Source organism: Squalius cephalus (assembly GCF_949319135.1).
Source record: "Squalius cephalus genome assembly, chromosome: 14".
NCBI lineage: Eukaryota > Metazoa > Chordata > Actinopteri > Cypriniformes > Leuciscidae > Squalius > Squalius cephalus.
In genome coordinates this window covers 628140-641128 of record NC_137135.1, presented here as the reverse complement: position 1 = coordinate 641128, position 12989 = coordinate 628140, and the positions used below count along the sequence as shown (strand labels likewise).

The window sequence follows — 12989 nt, the reverse complement described above, 5'->3', positions numbered from 1 at the left end:
GATGTAAGGTTGGTAAAACGCCACCTCCGTATCTTCACTTTGCCGGACATCGATGATGCTGTGAGTGTGGAAAAGCTGGTGACGGGTGAACTGAAAGAAAATATTTGCTTTTTTCAACCTTTGACAAAAGACCAGCCACTGGTTATTGTTGTCCAGACACCACAACAGAAGGCTCTACTCCAAGAGAACCCCCACCCCATGGTTGTTATGGACGCCTCCTACAAAGGTTTGACATCATATGGGTATGCCCTGTATGCCCTTGTACTTGTCAATGAAACTGGAAGAGGAGTACCATTTGCATACCTAATAATGAGCCAGGAATCATCAGCAATACTTGAGCTTTGCTTGAACATGCTTTGTTCAAGCAATCCAAACTTTTACCCAAGGTGAGAACAGTTCTTTTCAAAAGCCCAATACCCATACAAGGACAAAGGAGTTGTAATACTGAGAGATAATTGAATACCTTTTGTAACTTAAACAATGGTCAATTTACTACATTTGCCTAGATGAAATTGTGATACTCCAGTATTCTGCAATATTATTATCTGGAGTCTGGTCTTATTTTTCCTAGGTCAGTTATGATCGACAGAGACTTGAAAGAGCTCAATGCCATAAGAGAAGTTTTCCCCAAAGCCAAAGTTCTCCTCTGTTGGTTTCATGTTCTCCAGGTACTGATTGCATTTAAGAAATGCACGAGTAGATACTTTGAACATTCTGTTTGGTTGTAAATAAATTGATTTACAATTTTGATATCATATGCCTGCTGTAGCTTCTGAAAAAACAATGTAGCCTCATTTACAGTGCCATATATTGTGTATTAAAGGCTGTACATCGCTGGGTTACATCAAGAGATGGTGGGAACCTGTCAACTGACAAAAGACACGTCGTCATTCATGCCATGACCTCAATGAAAGCTTGCATAACGGTAACTACGATAGATATATAAAATTGTATGTGTCTCAATATCTTCTATTACCCTTGTTTCGTCTGTGTTGGGTACTCTAAACTGGCAACCATAATATATGGTATGGTATGATTTCAGGAGGAAGATTTTGTGACAGTGTCCACTAGTTTGTGCTATGACCTTGATGCCCAGCTTGGCAGCAATCGAGTGACAACATACCTGAAGGTGCACTGGCTTCCACATGCAGCACTATGGGCCAATTTTGGACGACTGTTTGAGCACAACAGCAGTGACACCAACAACAAGGCAGAGAGGTAGTCAAAGATTAATAATCATGTTTTTTTCAAACATTACAATGCATGATATAAAACAACAAAGTAACTCATGATCGGGAACATTTGGTTCCCTAGACGGCACATTTATCTTCTAATCTGCCACTGAACACAATTTTTCTGGTCACATTTGGAATTTTTTTTTTTTTTTTTTTTTTTTTTGTATTTACAAATTAAGTTATCATTTCCAAAGTTTCCAATATCACAATCCTATCTCCCCAACACTGAGTGAGTATTGTTTTCTCAATCTATGATTTACTCATAACAGTATATTATTGTTTTCCCGTTTTAGGTTTTTTCTGGCACTTAAATACCAGTTCCTAAGGGGAGAGGCAAACAGAAGAGTTGATCAACTTCTTCACTTGCTATGTGGTGATATTCAAAAATATTATTGGTAAGGCCAGTATAACGTTATTGTGATGCTTATCACATTAATTTTGGTCACACCGTCTATTAGGATATTAATTCTGTAATGCCATTTGAGTAAGTGTTAAGTAAATTTGGTAATGTTATCTTTCAGATACTTGAAATTACTAATTCTATGTTCACAATACTGTCCTCTGTTACATGTCCTGCATGAATGGAATTAAATGAGAATTGAATTAATTAAAAATGATCAATTTCTGTGATTAAAAAGGTCAATACTATATTTCATTTTATACACAATAATGCCTGTTATCCTCAGACTAAATGCTCTTTTGTTAATGTAGCTACCTGGACGACTTGGCAGATGCAGGAAGACTGAGGGTCTCCTCGTCAGCATCAACATCTACAGCAGCCAAGAACACAGTGGGACAGCAGATCCTGATAAATGAGCAAGGAAAGTGCTCTGTGCAAACAGGGGCAGGCCCCAACTCAGATTCAACTTTGAACACTGTGGATCTAGTCAAGATGCAGTGTGACTGTGGATTGTATGATAAGGGAAATGTATGCACACATATTGTATCAGCATACACTGAAGCACAGAAATGTATTGATATTGCACAGCTACATGCTGACATGGCTAGAGATATTGTTGCCAAAAAACAGTACCACGTTGATGGTGATTTCATCACTGTTCACCCCACTGATGTAAGTGCCACATTTGTATTTACTGGTGACCCTGCCTTTTGTACCTGTGCTGTCAACAGTTACGGTCAAAAGTGTGTGTGCTTACATGTTGCTGACTGCCTGCAAACCACCAACAATTCACATTCTACATGTCCCACTACATGTCCCACTGCTGGAAGCGAAAATCTGTTTGTGCCAACAAATGTCAATGCACAAGTTCAACTTCAGTCTATGTTGACAGATTTACTGGAGTGGAGCAAATCAGAAAATTACATGTATAGTAGTGACCTGTACACTACAGTGAAGAGGGCACACACAGTGGCCTTCAATCGTTTTGGCATTGTGTCAAGAAAACGAAAAATACACGCACTTCATGCTTATCGCCAGCGGATAGAGCAAGCCAAACGAGAGCTTTACAAAAAGCGCAAAACAAGAAGATACAAGCGCTAAATAATAATAATAAACAGATTTAACCAAAAAATAGTTTAATTGCATTTTTTGCAGTGATTTAACAGTGAACAGTATAGGACATTGAACAGTTTGCAGCACATAGTGTAATTGTGTCAGAAATAGTGTCAATTTAATTTTCTAGAGCCCTTGCTTTTGCAACAAGGCACTCTCTGATGATCTGAAATAGTGATCGACCGATATTGATTTTTTATAACCGATACCGATTATTTGCATGTTTATGTGCCGATTACCGATATGCAGAACCGATATTTATTTACTGTTATACTTCTGTTTTTGACACAATTATTACAACACAAATGAACTGAACAAACAATTTTATTTATAACAATCACTCCCTCCTTGCATACATAAAAAAACTTTATATTTATACACAAATAAATAGAGGGGTCTGAGTCCAAAAAATAAAGTGCACTGTTACTAAGTGTCTTTGTTTAAAAATAAAAGCTTTGATGAGGTAAAAAATAAAAGCACAAAAATTATTCTAACATATATTCTAAGATAGTTGAGTGATGTATCTTTAAGTGGTTCCACATGTTGGAGGTATTTTTTTGTATTGTATTTTGTATTGAAATGTAATTTATTTTAAACAGTTTTAGAAGGTTTATGTGCCGTTTAATAGGTTTAAAGAGTGAGGAATAATTCACTGGGTAATATTAATTCACTGAATAATATTAGCTGGAATATAACATTGTCAGGAAAGTAACAAACAAAACAGCATATTTGCATTTTCCAACTAGTATGTTATTAATGAAATCCTTTCTGACAAAGTGCTGTTTATCTATGCATTTACACAGAACTATAACTTAGGCTACTCAACGCGATCGCGCGTGGAGATAATAAATAATTAATTTCCACAAAGCGGTATATTTAGATGTGTATTAGCATTTTTTTCGAGACTATATAAACAGCACTTTGTCAGTTAGATTGAATCTAGATCATGAAATGCCAACTGACAAAGTGCTGTTTATCTATGCATTTATTTTACACAGAACTACTCAACCGCGATCGCGCGTGGAGATAATAAATAATTAATTTCCACAAAGCAGTATATTTAGATGTGTATTAGCGAAATAATTGCTATGTAGTAAATGATAATATAATCTAGGATGTTTAAACAAGATAATCTTGTCAAAAGTTTCATTCAGTGGCCGTACTTGAGCATTCCTGGTCATCAACCCAGTGAGTGCTCAGCAATATGAACGAACTTTTTTCTAGAGACTAATGGTGAGCAAATACAACAGATAGAGAATAAAATTCAGCGCTTTTATTTTCAACATTCACTCATTCATGTCTGTTTTATTTAATCCATGTAAATTTACGTCTTTATTGGGGCAGGACATGACGGATTACGCTACGTGACTCCATGAGTTCGTCTCAATTTTTTAGAACCAAGCTGCATAAATAAACTGTATCAGGCATTCATGTCTCAAATCTCATTTCTGCATGTCTGTTATGTTAAATAAAGTTGAATAATTAAAGCAAAGCAAGCAGAACATATGTTTTACCTGTGCACAGAGTTGTTGTTGACTGATCTCCTCAGACGCGGGCTGCAATGGCGGAATTCTCGAAACGGCCACAAGATGGCGCCGTTTATCGGCGAATCCGATATTACAAAACCGATACCCGATTATGGGAAAATGCTTAAATATCGGGAAAAATATCGGTAAACCGATACATCGGTCGATCACTAATCTGAAACACAACCTGGCATACTTGGGGTCCAAGTGTGTGTGTGACCTTTGAATACATGTCCATGTTGTCGCCCAACACTTGTTCGATTATGTCGAGTTCAGCACTGTAAACAAACAAAAGAAATCTCTGAGACAAGTTACATTATATACAGACAGTACAATTACGAATTGAGTGAAAGCACTGGCATAACAACATTATGCCAATTCAGAAGGAGAAAGACTTAAAAAGTGGAAGGAAAAAGATATCTGTATGCATATTTTACCTCAAGTCATGATCCTCTCTTCTGCAGCCTCGCTCAGCCAGCTGCTGGCCTATGATTTTGAAGGGTATTTCCTTGGTCAAATATCCTAGGTCTTTAGCAAGACCTTGGCACTCCTCTGTGACACAAAAGGAGCCAATGAGTAAATGAGACCTTAACATGTTACTAATGTAGTTTATATTTTAGTTACTAAACCGTTTGCATTTTGTTAAACTGGCCATTGGCATTTGTTTGCCTATGCCTCATTCATTCACCTAGGCTACTTATGCCTCCAACATGGCTGACATTCTAAAACTTGCAGTTCTACAACCTTTGGTAGGAACATCTAATTCAATAATAAGGGAATCTGTTTGAATGTACACCTTTAAGAAATCGCCTAGTTCTGACTGCATATATGTTACCTTCAACTAGTTTGGTGCACATTGTAGTGTTTGAGCCATACGGACTCAGCTGCACCCCTGCCTCTTTCAACTCCCTCACAAGCTCCTTTTTTTCCCCTTTGCCTTCCTCAAATAAGTCACCATGAGTTGACCAGAGAACTTTTCTGGTGCAGAGCATCTCCTCTGCAGCTCCTCTACTGAAACAAAGTGCCTGTGCAATCATAACACATCATTTTTTGTGAACATCAAAAAACAACATATCTGTAGACAAAGATCACCTATAAAAACATGAGGCTTAAGTGAACAACATCATATTGTTTGACAAATAAGCCATTACTCATTACTCTACATAGTTTGTAGTTTTACCTGTTTTTTGCATTAGTTGCATTAGGCACGTAACACACATGTTCTACTGATGTTATCTGCACTCTTGCCTCTATCAAGTCAATTTGTCATATAAAAAGGCACACCCACCCAACCCAACTCTAGTCGTAGCATTACCAACCTTTTAGCTTTCTTTGAAGACGCCACCTTCAACAGGCTGTCCACATAGAATCCATCTTCAATAAAGAATACATGAATATTAATTACAATAATTTACATTTTGTTAAATGTCATTTCAGTTCGGTGTCATTTCAATGTTAATAATGAAATATTTATTGGCACCTCTGTTGAAATTAGAGAGAAGAATGGTGCGCACATCCAAAAAAATCTAGAGATGCACCGATTGATCGGCTGGTGACCGGAATTGGCGATTTTCACGTGATCGGCCATGACCGGCCGGTCAGTCTGACATATGCCGATTTTATGCCGGTCAAATGCACTCGGGCACTGCATGATTAACATCGCTCAACATCAGCATCACACGTGCACACGGAACGCACATGTAGGAAACCTCGTGAATTACAGCCGTTTCACACCGCAAATGTCAGTGGCGCACAGAATAAGTATGTTTATTGTGTTTTAACAAGAACTCCAGTATGTCAGAAAAGAAAACAAAGACTCAAAAATATTTGTATAAGATTTACCAATTTAAACTTGTTTTCATTATTCAGTTTTGGTTGCAAGTATGGTTATGATTATAAAAAATAAATAAAGTAAACTAGCCAGAAATTATAGAAATATCTTATTTGTGTGTGCTGTAAAGTGATTAGAAAAAATGAAATCGGATTCGGCTAAAATCGGTATCGGCAGATCAAACTCAATGAGAAATCGGAAATCGGAATCGGCCTAGAAAATTGTAATCGGTGCATCTCTAAAAAAATCAATTGTATCAAAGTAGAAGAGGTGGTCTGCCCCCTGTTTATGCTCCAAAAGGAAATTTATTTACTTGAAAACAACGCAATGTTTCAATCCCATCGGATCTTCATTAGGCATTGAAAACATGGGGCGAGATGGCCTATATCACATGACTGCACACTCACGTTCAAGTAGTCTTTGTACATCTGAATGTGTGCATGAGAAGAGGCGTGCGCAGCTGCTTTGTGTGTACGCAAGCTTTGTACATAAGTCCCATGCTCTTTTTAAATGCACATACTAGAGATGATTAGTACTACAGGAATGAGACGTGGAATCGTGCATATACGTCAGCTGAATTGGAAATTGAGCTGTTGTTTCAACTGTCGATCGCAGAGGCTACCTGTGCCTCTAAGAACCAATTGGGCAAACTGTACAGCCAATCAGACCAATGATACCAAAGACATTGGGCTTAACATGAGCATAGAACCAGTCTTGGTATCCATGCTGACCTGTAGAGCAAAATCCAAATAGCTCGCAGGGTAACATTATAATAATAAAGCTTCATTGCAGACACAGGTCCATATAACACCACATAAAGTATAAATAGTATAGTGTATTCTGCTCCTTCTATACTCACTCGGACTACAAAATATCTTATTTGAGCCCAACTTTGTATATGTGTGCCAGCAAGTTAACAATCAGTCCATCCTATCCACCTTACATGTATAGATAGAATATAAAAGTACAGTATCATAATATTACATACCCTTTTTCTCCGATGCCTCCTCCTCCTCCTCCTCTTCCTCTGCATCTGATGTATCTGCATCATTTGAACAGACAGGAAGTCAAATTGACACAAATTTCAAATTTTATAAATAAAAATGATGATCCTGTATAAGCCGGATTAACGCAAAGGCAAACTAGGCACGTGCCTAGGGCCCGATTGGCGGGATGGGGCCCGGACAGAGGGACAAAAAAAAATTTACAATTTTTTTTTTTTATTAATTAACTAAAAATAGTGACGATGTTTATCTTAACCATAGACTGTTACATTACGTCACATTAACGCCAGCCCATGACTGTATATATAGAGGCGCCAGCCAGTTAAGTCCGAGGGGACGTCAGCGGCGGTCAGAGGCGGTCAACGAACGCATCCATCAGGTGCTGCGAGTGCGAAGCAAAAGCCTAAATAGGCACGCAAAGAAGCACAGCTCGTAATGCAGGTCATCGATTTTGGAGTGATTGCAATGTAGCTATTTTAAATATAAACTTGTGGGCTACTGTAGATCAGCGTAATTTCTGGAAAAATCATTCACCGCTTTGTTAGTCTACGAGTTTAAAAGAGCGCGAGCGTCATTAACGTGCCCAGACGCGACGCTTTGAATTTACACGTACAATGAATAACATCGCGTTGGGAGCTGACTAGTAAAAAAGCTACAAAAGTAAAAGACAAGACGTTTGTATTCAAAGTTAAAAAACCAACACACTGCAACATTTTTAAATGTTTCAAATAAAGGATCTCATATCTATGGGTCTATCTTCTATATTCTGATGCTGATGATTAGATAATACCCTGACATCATAGCCTATACGAATATTAGTTTAGAATTTTTTTCCTGCTCAGTAGCGATCGTATCTTTCTCTTCCACACAGGGGCGCCGCTAAGGGGGGGGAAAGTTAGGACGATTCTAAGGGCCCAGGCACTTTTGGGGGCCCCAGAGATCGATTTTATTAACGGAATGGGTGCGGTAGGGGGCCCAACCTCATATTCTTTCATAGGGCCCAAAATTGATAGTGGCGCCCCTGCTTCCACATAGCATATTTAAGGTAGCAATGCAATACATAATATCATATTACTGATATTAATAATATGACAATATCTGCAGTCAATATTGATTAAATGGGAGGGAAAAATCCTGCCCATAACGCAGCTATGAAAACAATTATAAAAGCACGTTCATGTTCATCTACTGAAGTGGTATTCTGGAACGGTGAATAAACTGAATAAAACAGCAAAATAACAACAAGAACAATAACATCTTCATTAAACAAAAAAGAGATTACCTTAGATGAAGTTTGATGTAGTAGGCTACCAGTAAAAAGTCTGGACCCATTACTATTTTTAATGTTTTTGAAAGAAGTTTCTTATTATGCTCTGCAAGCCTGCATTTATTTGATCAAAAATACAGAAAAAAACAGGAATATTCAGCGAGGATGTGTTAAATATATAAAAGTGATAGTGAAGACTTTTTTAAAACAACTTTTTAATAATCAAAAAATCCTGAAAAAAGTATCACATGTTATAAAATAAACATTAAGCACCATTTCTAACATTTGATAATAAATCAGAATATTATAAAGTTTTCTGAACGTGACACTAAATTCAGCTTTGCATCACAGAAATATATTTTAAAATATAGTAAAATAGAAAACCATTATTTTAAATTGTAATAATATTTCACTATATTATTTTTCCTGTATTTTTGATCAAATAAATCTAGGCTTGATGAGCATAAGAGACTTCTTTCAAAAACATTAAAAATAGTAATTTGTCCAAACTTATGTACTGTGTAAGTAAAAATATACTAAATTTAAAATGAAATGTTGTATAAATAAAAAGGTTAGGAATCATATTTATTTCAAGTGTTTTTTATTGGGGGTGGGGGGCCTCCAACATGAATTTTGCCTAGGGCCTCCTAATGTCTAGAACCAGCCCTGTGTATAACTCAACAGAACTAATTAATTGTTTACCTGCAACAACCTCCACCTTTGTTTTTGCTACTATTGACACATAAAAAAAAAGTTACTCTGAGGAAACAAAGGGTGTTTAACTCTGAATAAAATCTCAGAAATGCATGTTTTACCTTCAACTGCCTCTGCAGTCTCCGTCTCAGCTGTTTCTGCCTCTGTTAATACATGAAAAGAATCTACATTGGAAATATGTGACATTCTCAAATTGTGATTTTCAATAAGTTTTTCAGTCACCTTTAACAGGGGTGCCTACAAATTTGTTGGGCGCTGTATGAAACATTACATTGCTTGTGTAATGTAACGTGCATAAATAGAATATAAAATACAGTATGTCTACCCACTGCAATCCAACTAACATCAGTAACAATGCTGGGGCCAACTAAGAGTAGCCTCCGTAAACAAACCCGTTTGTGTGTGTGTTGTCCTACCTGGTTTTGGACTCTTTTCTGTAGAGCAGAATGTGCATGTCTCCTGCAAAAGATTTTGCATGATAAATAGTTATGCCAAATACACATCAAACGATTCTTTTGTCACAGACCAGTCATGGGAGTCATTCAAATTAAGTCCCAGTCCCTGATGAGGTGGACTTTGGGTTATCAACACATCATGACACTTCACATGTGACCCCTCGTCATCACAGATTTAACTGCCTATTCACTCTTCACCCAAGGATTATGTTAATGACTCCCTAGACCAATCTGTGACAAAAGAATCGTCTGATGTGTACTTGGCTTTAATCTGACAGCGGAATGTTGCTTTAGATAAAATATCATTAGCACTTGCCTTTGTCTTCCCTGGCATCTTCTTGTAGCAGACTGTACAAATGGCTGAACTATCTGAAAAAACAAATGCTTTGTATAATACAATGATACTTTGGATAACACAAACACATTAAAAGCAACCATAACCTTCACATATTTCAAGAGCCATAACCAGTCCAAAGTATGACATCCTCCGAATTTACTAGTTAAAGCTACCACTCCAAATCATCAGTGACTTGAACTTAATGCAGGGAGCGACAGGTAGCCAGCAGAGCTCAATAAGGAGCACCCATACATACACAAATGTATACTACTTACCAAGGGACTTAAACAACAAAGTCCCAAGTCTCTCCCGCTCTTGGAAGATGGGGAGGCATTGAAGGTGACCTTGGTGTCCCTGGAGGATCATTTCTGCAAACTAAAAGAGCAACAGAAAGTCTATTTTAATGAAATAACATCACTTATAATAACTGAACCTTATAGAGCAGGCAACAAATTGTTGTAAAAAAATGTCAATTTGGGAAAGGGACTATTACAAGAGAAAATGATGGTGCTCGTTTAATAATTATACTATCATGACTCCTGTATCATATGCTGAAGGTAGCACTGGTCCATGTCCAATATCCATTAATATTTGATCTGCAACTTTCATTCAAAATTGCTCTAGTTAAAGTGAAAACTAAAAATGTCTATATTTTCAAAAGACAACAGAAACATTATGCAGAAAATGACCAAATTGTACCATTACTGAGAACACTCCACATGAAACAGAGTCCTTTTGCAAGTCATGGTCCCTGTTTATGAACTTCCAGGGCCTTTGGCAGCCTCTGCTAGCAGCAAATAAGCTGAAAGATTAGAGAATATAATTATGAAGGAGATCTCTTCTGAGGTTTCATTACCTCATTTTATAGAGCAATACAAAAACCGTGTACCTCCAATTTTCGATGATTTGGGAGCAACGCTGTGGATGCTCCCCCAATGAGTCAATGTATGTAATAGTTCCCTCTTTCAAGTTGCAATGCTATCCGGAAGATGGGAAAACGTATGAGAAAGGTTTGAAGGGCAGTTTCAACCAATCTTGAAATGACTGTGTTGAAAATCATTGAAACTTTTAAAATGTCAAGCACTAACAGCTCAAACAACACAAATGAGAATGGCACGACAGCAACAATAATGATAACTAATGTGTGATGCTATTTTGCGCATAAGGCCCATTTCACACCGGGAACGTGGCATGAACGTCGCGTATCTGTTGCGTGTCAGTTGCGTGGCAGCTGCGTGGCGTTTTCTGTCTTTGCTTACCAGAAGCGTGTCTGATGCTCCGCTGCGGCGGCCTCTCTGCCTTTTTTTTTGCTCACGTTATTTTTTTCTTCACTGTTTTGAATGGAAACACTTCCAACACGCTTGCGTGAAAAATAGGCGTGAGTCATATTCCTAGCATGCACGCGTTTGAGATGTGCGTGTCACGCAGGCGGTGTGCAAGGTCTAACCTGCTAAGATGCGAGCCGAAATAAAAACGGACACGCCACGCAGCTGACACGCTGACACCATTCTCCCGGTGTGAAACGGGCCTAATAGTCTCTACATAACCTAACAGCAACCTACAAAGAGGGTCCAATGGCACTCTCCCACCAAGTAGGGCCCGAAGACGGCACTGGCTCCTTTAAGAATGTTTTTCTGACAGGAAATGAAGAAAACATTCATGAACAAACAAATAAACTTGACAGCCAATGTATTCTGTAGCACTGAACAAAAACCTTAAACATGCACATAACTCTTACTTTTAGAAAATAAGTGCTCCTGGCCCTGGAGCTGCCTTCCAAAATCAGGCGCATAGCCTGGCTATTTATGGGCTCTGTCCCAGGCTGGCTCTAAGCGAGGGAGATAAATGGTTTAAGTCATTAAATGATGTTATATCTATATTTGATGTATGTATATGTGTGTGTGTGTGTGAGAGAGAGAGAGAGAGAGAAAGAGAGAGGGAGAGAGAGAGAGAGAGAGAGAGAGAGAGAGAGAGAGAGAATTATAAAGGTATGGGTTACCCTGCTGATTATGTAAAATAGGGCATCCATTACCTGAGGAAGTAATACATAAACAAATATATAAAATACAATAAATCACAATAGAGTCAAGGTGAAGTGAAAAGCTGACACAGCCTAGTGCTGTGCATAGCCTAGAAGGGGAAGAGAATAATTTTTGAAAAGAAATAGAACATGACCTCATCTGGAAGTTCAGATGGGCCTACAAGGGCCTCCAAACTGCCCAGAAAGATTTTAAAAGGCCCAACTGTCCCAAGGACATCTTCAGATAAGTCTGAATGGATAAAGAAATTAAGTCCCAAAATAGGTAACCTTACTTAGGCTAATGGCACAAATTTAATCCAATCAACTAGTACAAGTAGCATACAAAACTACTGTAAAGTAGTGTTGGCAATTCAGCAACTTAGTTTTTTTCTCTGGCGACTAGAATTCACATTTTATAGACTAGCAACTTTTTTGCCGATTTGTTCATGTTTTTTGTTGAGAAACATCAAAATATGTAGTCTAACTTCCCTACAGCGCTCTGTCTCAATTGCTTGTCTGCTAGTTAGTGATGTCACACCAGCCTGAAATGGGCAGCTAGAGCATATGGGCAACAGTTTTAGCCACATGTACTATGATGAGGCAAGTCAGGGGCCACATATTGTACAATTTAGACATAGCCTAGTTGTGTTGAGTTGAATGCCATGCCAATGATGTTTCATGTTACAGTAGCCCCAGCATTTCTCGGTATTTCACTGATTTTTGGTAGGCTACAGCCTCATCATGGGCCTATTACATAAATGTAATTGAAACACTCCAAGGGCTGCATCTGGCCCAGGACCTTATGTTGCCCATGTGTATGATCGTACTAAAAACACCAACTAAAAAAAGTACCGGTATGTGCTCTACCTGGTCAGATGTAAATATGCGAATTATGCAAACAATATAATTATGTATGCAGATGATGCAAATGACTAACATAGATTAGGAAAACAATAGTATAAGAATATCTTACTGTTCATTTGGCTTGGTCACGTTTTCCAAACTAGACAAAAGACACAAATTAAAAACATGTATTTCTCCTGAAGCAGTAAATGGGATACTTATGACTACCTTTACCAAAAAAAAA

At 37.9% G+C, this 12989-nt stretch overlaps 3 long non-coding RNA genes across 3 annotated transcripts; 1 reads left to right on the top strand and 2 right to left on the bottom strand.

Moving 5' to 3' along the window:
* Nucleotides 1-1189: 1189 nt before the first annotated feature.
* On the top strand, nt 1190-2669 carry LOC307171630. The gene is made up of 3 exons (XR_013823577.1): nt 1190-1218; nt 1529-1630; nt 1947-2669. It is a non-coding gene; the product is annotated as an uncharacterized lncRNA (long non-coding RNA).
* Nucleotides 2670-4466: 1797 nt separating this feature from the next.
* On the bottom strand, nt 4467-5649 carry LOC307171216. The gene is made up of 3 exons (XR_013823511.1): nt 5594-5649; nt 4712-4826; nt 4467-4552 (listed from the first exon to the last, which is right to left on the bottom strand). It is a non-coding gene; the product is annotated as an uncharacterized lncRNA (long non-coding RNA).
* Nucleotides 5650-11687: 6038 nt separating this feature from the next.
* LOC307171741 lies at nt 11688-12098 on the bottom strand. The gene is made up of 3 exons (XR_013823594.1): nt 12058-12098; nt 11882-11914; nt 11688-11710 (listed from the first exon to the last, which is right to left on the bottom strand). It is a non-coding gene; the product is annotated as an uncharacterized lncRNA (long non-coding RNA).
* Between the last annotated feature and the right edge of the window lie 891 nt (nt 12099-12989).